The following is an 8,290-nucleotide window of genomic DNA, read 5'->3' on the forward strand; positions in this document are numbered from 1 at the left end:
TTTATTATTATTATTATTATTATTATTATTATTATTATTATTATTATTATTATTATTATTATTATTATTATTGTAAATCACGTACGTATTGCTGTACATGTAAACCTCACAGAAGAAGCCGGTAGGGGCAGCTGTTCCTCCTGTTTCCCACCGGTGAAAAGCAGGCTTTCAGCGGCTGCTGCTCTTCCTGTGGCCGCTGTCGGGAGCTCGTTTTCCGCTCACATCCTGTTCGGCTCCCGGCTGTACTGCGGCTCTACGACCTGACCGCTACAGGCAAAGCGCGCAAACAGAAAGCGGATTTAACAGTTTAGAAAATTAATGAATGATTTTTATTTGATTGACTGGTTGATTTTTTTTTCTTTTTCTTTTGCTCTATTTCACTCAGATTTCTTACACTGGAGCCGCCATATTTTTGGATCTTTTATTAATTTATTAAAATTTATTTTAAATATATTTGATGCTTTTATTTACTCTATTTAAATCAAATTAAAGCCCCCCCCTTCTTGGTGTGTTTTACAGTTTTACAGTTTCATGTCTTGACATTACACCAGACTCACATCTGTTTTTGCAGCAGTGCAGACACTCTGAAGTTTATCACTGCCCTGTTTTTTTGTTAGCATTGTTGCTGGTGGTTTTGGGGAGTCGTACCCCATCCCGCCTCCCCGACCCTTACGATTGGCTACACCCATCAGACAAGGGTTTGCCAGCACTCCGACTGCGTGCTACTGTTGAATGGTTTATTCAGGGCTGAGCTTGCTCAGGGCTCGTTTTAGCCAAGCCACATGATAAGGCCTCAATCAGAGAGGCAAGGGGGTCTGGATCAAAGTGAGTTAAGTGAGTAATTGAACTTTGTGGTTAGAAAGGTTCTCGTTGACATGTTGCCAAAAAAATTCCAGCACCAACACCACCCACTCTGCAGCTCCCACAGGTTTTGTGTGTGTGTGTGTGTGTGAGGTTTGCAGCAGTGCAGAGGAGAGCTCAGGGAGAAACAACTCCTACTACGCAGCACATCTGGTAATAAATTGTATGAATACTCCTCCTGTCACCTGTTTTGTGCAGAATGCCACTCTTCATGGTTGGCTATCTTTATTGGGAGGGGTTGAGGTGGTGGTGGTGTTGGGAAGTGGTTACACAAGCAAATTTCTTTCAGGCACAGTTGGGCCGCAGCCCGTGGGAAACACGGGCATTATGAAGTCAAGGCCAGTTTGATAGCTGCAACGGAAGACTAAATGATAAGAGCCAAGCATAAAAAAGATTGCTGTGTGTATTATGAGCTTTTGTTGTTTTGTTGATGCTTGGAAACGGCAGAGGAAAAGCTTCGATATCATGTAACAGTTGCCCACAAGCGCTTTTTGCTGCAGGCAAAATTTATCTTTCTTTCTAACATTTTAAGCCACGTTAAATTTCTACAGTGGGCTATTCTATTGCTGACTATTGGGATTTAATAGTTCGTTGTAAAGTGCACACAGTTATTTTTTAATTAACAGCCAAATAATTCATTCATCAACTTAATAAAATGCAACTTTGGAAACTGTTTTGTACCTAACACGTGATGCCTGAGGCTCACGGGCAGGGTCGGTCAGACAGACGAGGCTGGCACATGTCCACTGAAGCCCAAATTAAAACGCTTTACAATCAGGCAGGGCGAAGGACGGCCCTGAGGCTTTTCAGTTTCCTTGTACAGGGGGTCTTATCTGAGGATCAACTTTCATGCGAGCACTCCCAAAGAGGGATGTTTCTTTGTTCTATCAAGACCAGTCTCCCCAGCTTCTCCCTCTCTCTGCCCCCCTCTCCCTCTCTCTCTCTCACTCTCTCTCTCTCTGTGTTTGAAATATATGAGGAAATGTAATAATGAGGGGGGCAAAGTAGTCCATTTGTACCCTGTCGTATGCTGCAAAGACAGAGGACAGCTACATGACTGTTATTGAGTAGCAAGCTCCAGTGGCAGCACAACAAATAAGAAATATTTACTGCTCTATTCCCTCTCCTTTCCACTTTCCCGGGAATGCCCGGTTAATTGAAGATGGTAATCATTCATTCATTGTTTGCTGATGCAAAATGTAGCTGATGTGCGCAGAAATGTGCTCTCTGTGAGGCCGCCGTTGGTTTGTGTGGAATGAATACAATGTTGGACACAAAAGGAGCACAGCAGAATGAAAAGTGTCAATCTCCACCTGACTCAGAGCCCATTACAGGGTGAGAGAGGAGACAGATGTATGTGTGTGTATGTGTGTGTGCTCCTGCTAGTGTGCGTGAGTGAGTGGGAGAGGTATGAGAAAGACAGCCAAAGGTGTATAAAGAGTACACATCCATTCACTGTCATGATTAGCAGCTATTATCAACAGCCTGAGCTGGTTGCCAGTCAGGCTGAATTATTCTGCAGTGAATCGACTTAGCAGGCAGTTTGACCGATGACTCTTTCCTAACGCTGAGCACTAACTCTGCTCAGTCTGATTTCATTTCCTACCTTTTCTGTCACTCCTCACATTGATTGGCTCCCGTGCTTTCAACCTGAACCTCTCTTTTATCAAACCCACCCTCCTTTATTTCTGCTGCTGCTTTTCCTTTGTCCGCAGCATCGAGTTTGTCCCTTTTTTCCCACTTTAGCTTAGCAGGAAAAAAAATGTCAGAGTGGACCTTCTGTGCATCCACAAAGACACGCATGTGGACAAATGGGAATCCATGAATGTTTGTTTGTGTGTGTGTGAAGTTTGCAGGGCAGTGCAGTGCAAGCAGCAGTCTGATCCATACTAATGTTCATTGATAGGAAAATCAATGGTGCATTGATCCAAACCTTGGCTCTGACAGAGGAGAGAGAGGAGGTGAAAGTGTGATGACTGGCGGAAGAGCAAGAGAAAGAGGAAGACGTGAAGAACGAAAGGGCTGAGCAGATGAAGGTAAACGGTAAAGCACCGCAGGGCTGTGTGTACCTGCAGATGACAGAGATGGGACTAAAGCCCTGATGGATGCTGTCGGGGATGAGTAACTATATGTGTGAACAACCTGTCGTGGCCTACTATTCTCTTTTCTCTCTCTGTTTCGCAGAACTGCTCTCGAGAGTGGATGAACAAGCCTCAAATGGAACCTGAGAAGCAAAAAAAAAAAAAAAAGGAAAAAAAGAGGAGAAACAGGAGAGGAGAGTAGGAGGGGAGGGAGAAAATCAATTTTCCCAGACAGAGGCAGGCTGGTCTAATGGAGGTCTAAAAGAAGAGGAGGAGGAGAGGACATATTTTCCTCTGATTACCTCCTGTAGCCTTCCTGGCAAACCTTCAAAGCTGTAGCGTTGCTAGAACGGTCTCACTCGGCCCAGCTTTTTGTAGGAGAAGGTGTGGAGACTGGTTGCTTCTTTCACTCAGCAGCAATCAGGCTGTGAGGTGGACAAGACGGTGCAGCAACAACAACAAAAAATCCCAACACAGCGAGGAAATGGCAAGTAAACACTGACCTGTAATACACCTTAGAAAATAAAATCCTGCTCCAATGAGCAGAAACGACCATTTTTCTCTTTTATTTGAATTCTGAACATTTGAATGGGACATTGAAGGTAATTCTCTCTTTTTCTAATCTCCATGCTGCCCTTTCATAGCAGTTATGTAACCCGTTAGATCTCCAAGGGAGAAGATGAGCTGGATTAAAGGGATAAAGGCTTCCATTTGGCCAAGATGACCCATTTATAAAACATAAAGAAAGGAAATTTGTCCTTAGTGTCTCTGTCAAATGAAGGGAGATATCTGGAGAACCCCTTTTTGCTTGTGCTTCTCCGCTCAGATGGCCTATGACCAGGTTGCTATGTTCAATTTCCTGCAACAGGCTGGATTGTTATGAATTGGAGTGGAGTGGACCTTCAGTGCTATGCAGAGAAATTGCGGGCACTGATTTGTTCCAGTTCCAGCTAAGTGAATTTTAAATCTTGTTTATGGCTGTCATCATAAAATAAAAAGTGTTGCACGCAGAGGAAACGAGACGAGCAGAAATTTGGCTTGTGGAGCATCAAACCGCTGACCGAGAAAAGCACCGATAAATCCAAACGCTGGAGATTACGGTCGTAGGAAAAATAGACTGGAGTGGCTTAGGAAATGATTTCAAATGTAATGAGAAACAAGGCATCTGAAGCTGGAATCTGTGACCCACAGTAGCACCAAAGAGGAACAAAAGAGACTCAAAAAAGAGTGGGGACAGATGTGGCTCCAGTATCCTCAAACTCCCTCCACTCCAATGGCCACTGTATGTCTGCTCCTGTAGCTTTGGGGACGTGCTCATTAAAACCAGTGAATGTTCAATCGGCTATTAAACAACGTTACAATGAACTTTTCCCTTTCTTTAGACCACTTACTGTACAAATACAGTGTTTCCCTCCTGGTAGAAAAGACACTATAGTATGGAGGGAGAAAAAAGCTCAGAAAGGTTTGAAAAGCTATTAAATGTTGCTGAAGGAGAGCTTGAAACACTGTCTGTCTCTCTGTTTCTCTGTCTGTCTGTTACTGTTTTTTTTTCCTTCCTCCCTCCCTGTCTAGTTGGCTCTTTGTGTTTTTTTTTTTCCTGTCTCTCGGCCTGTGAGGTGAAAGTGGCTTCCATGGTAACGACACACTCTGTTTATGCCACTACGTCTCACTTCATCACAAGCTGTTGATGGCTTTGATTTGCATGCGTGCCTATGTGTGAGTGTGTGTGTTTGCCCCCCACCCTTCCTGAAAAATACCCCCTCCTCCCTGAAACACACTCGCACATCATACAGGTGTTCATGAGACGAGCAGGACAGGTTAAAACTATTGTTCAGCTGTTTGATGGTTCACATTCCTCCATGAAATAAAAGAGAAATCAGGCTCCGATGCTTTTATTCTGTCAGTTTTTAGAGGCACAGTTCCCCCTTTTTTTAATTAATGGCAAAATGAGGAGGGAAAAGCAGACTGTGACCTATGAAAAGCAGATGCTTTTAGCATCCCGAACAATGCTTTTCGATCTGTTTCCTCAAAAGAGAGAGACAGAGGGGGGAAAGCCAAACAAAACCCACTAAACATGCTCCGACTTATGCATTTATCTTGTTTTAGGTGCCATATGATGCTCAACTTTGAAAAATCTTCAACTCAACAGCAGAATGGAAATTGGCACTTCAGCTGCTAAACTTTAAAAAAAAAAAGAAGTAAATTTAATCATACTCATTTCCTTGTCCTGCGGGCTGATCCCGTACACTTAACCACTTAAATTAGCAGCAGATACAATGATTATGACTTCTTTTCACCAAAACCAGTCGCCCCCAATTAGTGGGGAAAGGGGTGTGGGGGATAGGGGGGTGGGTGAGAGTTGAGGAGGGAAGGAAGGGAGGGCCTGGCTAGCCCGACCCCCTGCAGGGCAGAAAGAGAAGGGGGGGGGGGCAAAAATGGATTCCATACCAGGAAATCCATTAGGGCAGGGAACGGCGTGGAGCTGGCAGCCACAGAGTGGTCGCCGTGTTTTTAAAAATTCCTCATTAGGTGTAATTTCTAAATTACAATCAGCGCGGGCAGAATGAGAAAGCGAGGATCTGACCAACTCATCGGGATAATCAGGGTAATAGCATGATCAGGCGTGCGCACGTGTGTGAGTGTGTGTGTATGTGTGTGTGTGGTGGAGCAGAGAGGCAGAAAGACAGATGAAAAACCAAAGGGAGCCGAGGAGGATGGAGGGTGAATTTTAATGTTGCTGCTGATGCTGCTGGTGGACACTGACTTTTACTTATTATTCTGTGTTGTTTATTTATTTATTCATTAAATGATTTTTCACTTATTTATTTATTTGCAAAGTAACTGATCTAGATAATTGCTGCATGGGTGTTGGGGGGTGGGGTGGGAGGGGGGGGGGCTAAAGCAACAAGCTAGATGGAAAGCACGAGTCTCCCCCCCTCTCTCTCTCTCTCTCTCTCTCTCCGCTGTGGTCTCACTCACTGAATAAGAGGATGGGGATGGAAAAACTAGTGAAGGCAATGCAAAAGAGTGGGGGTAAAAAAAAGGGAGGAAGATGAGGGACAGAAACAACGGTGGGGAGCGAGAGAGGGAGTCGAGGGGCCTCTGTAAGGGAGAGAGAGAGAGAGAGAGAGAGAGAGGGGAGGGGAAATGGCAGGAAGGGAGGAGGGAGGGAGGGAGGAGAAGAGGTTAATTTGCACATATTAGAGAGGGCAGGATTTTTCATTAAAAAGAGATTGAAGTTGATATATGCCTGTGCGCTCCTGACACACTGTACACTCTGATTGTGTTAAGTCCTTGACAGAACAAAGGATTGCCCCCCTTTACTTTCTCTCTCTTTCTCCATCTATCTCTAAGAGCCACTGCAGCCCCTGCTGCAGCTCCGGCAGCCTTCTGCGGCTCTATGGAGCTGTTTCATGGTGAATAGAAGCTCAGCCAGAGTGTCATATCACCTCAGGTCCTACTCTTTAATGCATATGCATACACTTGCTTTCATTCCCATGAAAACTAATCGCAGAGACAAAATGTGTTTTTATCGCATCTCTGCGATCGCGTGTGGGCTGGATCTGGTGGTCCGGAAGGGCTTCAGAATAAGTACAGACTCAACAAACAGTTTATTTCGCTTGCCTCACAGGAAGCAAAACAAATCAAAGTGTTTTTGATATTCCTATTTCCCCAACTGAAGGAAGTATTAAATAAAAGAGCCACATTCAGCACATTGTGGCGGCACAGTTGCTCGTTTAGCTGGTGGCGCTTCCAGAAAGGTGGTTGGACAATGACAGAACCTCCAGTCCATTGTTCAAGGCCACCATTCAGGTAAGCTGAGCTCTGCTTGTCGAGGCGCCCGAGGAGAAGTTATACCTGCCGCAGAAACGACAGAAGCAATCACAGCGATTCCTGTTTTTATTTTTGATCTGCTGCTTTCAGGACACATGCAACTGGTCTAAATTGCTCCCTTCTTCCATGTTTCTCTCTCTCCATTTCTTTTATCTTGTTTTCTGCGGGCCACATCTGTCATTCCTCGCTGGAGGGTTATACCTGATCTTTGACCTTAGTTAGCACGGCCCCCGAGACCTGTTTCACACAAGCACACACATACACCGAGGCCTGCACACACAGAACAGGAGGCATCGATTGGCGATAGATAGATAGAGCGGGGTTGGCCTGATAAGAAGGCCATATTTGATGTTTGTTCTCACAGTGGAGAGAGAGGCAGAGAGAGATTAAATCACAATGAGCAGCCTGCTCCGTCCTTGGCTTCGTCCCCACTCAAGGCTTTACAGGAGTTTAGGGGTCGAGCTGAAAGAATGACGGGTGAGGGATTGTGGACAAGGGGCGCCAGGCCTGCTTAAATCCACTGTGCTAAGAGCCATTGATTAACATGGCCTGTAATGTTATTCAAGAGGTGTGTGTGTGTGTGTGTGTGTGTGTGTGTGTGTGTGTGTGTGTGTGTGTGTGTGTGTGTGTGTGTGTGTGTGTGTTTGCACAGTCCAAGGTTTTCAGCATTTCAAGCTGCACAGTCCTTTGTCCTCCCTGACCAATGTTATAAACTGACTGACAGCCATCAATAGATGCCTGCTTCACAATGGCTGTGCACTCAGGTCTGCTTCCTGTGCACACTGAGCTCCTCTACCTACTGCTGCTCTGCATCTTCTCCACGTTTTAAAAGATCTCCATGTGCAAATGGTCAAATGTGTCTTTTAACATAGCTGTAAACATGTGCAATCATAAATGATTACACACACACGTTACTGACAGACACACTTGAGCCAGTTTGAAGCTGATTATAGATCTGTTCAAAACTCGGGACGTCGTATGTCTCGTGATGGATTTTGCAGCATTAATAAATTACCTTTCACCTCCCTTACCATGGATCAGTGTTACAGCTACATTGTTTAGTGTTCACTCGCTGTGTATGGACTGTACAAATGTGTGTGTCTCACAGTAAAACCATGCCCTTAAAAATCCTCAGTGTGGTAACTGAGACATCCACACCCCCTCTCTCCCGTTCCTAACCTAAATTTTGTCCCCGGTGCAAACTCATCACTAAGATTAAAATTGAAAAGGTTTCTCCCTATTGATTATTACCCATGAGTGGACGAATCACAACACACCAAACCCTTTTCTGTCTCTTCTGGCAGCGCACTGACCTAGGAGTCCCTTTTACATATGACCAGAGCCAGCTCGGGATTCAAATCCCCCAGCCGAAAAAGCAGCATGTGTACGTATGAAAGGCTGTATATGTTGGCCAGTGAGTGCGCGGTCTCAAGGGCTGGGAGATTATGTCGACAAAAGGTGCACCTGGTGCTTTAGATTGAGTTTCTCTCCTCCCCTTCCTCCCTTTATCCCCC

This window comes from Pundamilia nyererei, unplaced genomic scaffold, assembly GCF_000239375.1.
Source record: "Pundamilia nyererei isolate P.nyererei 1_Seehausen unplaced genomic scaffold, PunNye1.0 scaffold00007, whole genome shotgun sequence".
In the NCBI taxonomy this organism is placed as follows: domain Eukaryota; kingdom Metazoa; phylum Chordata; class Actinopteri; order Cichliformes; family Cichlidae; genus Pundamilia; species Pundamilia nyererei.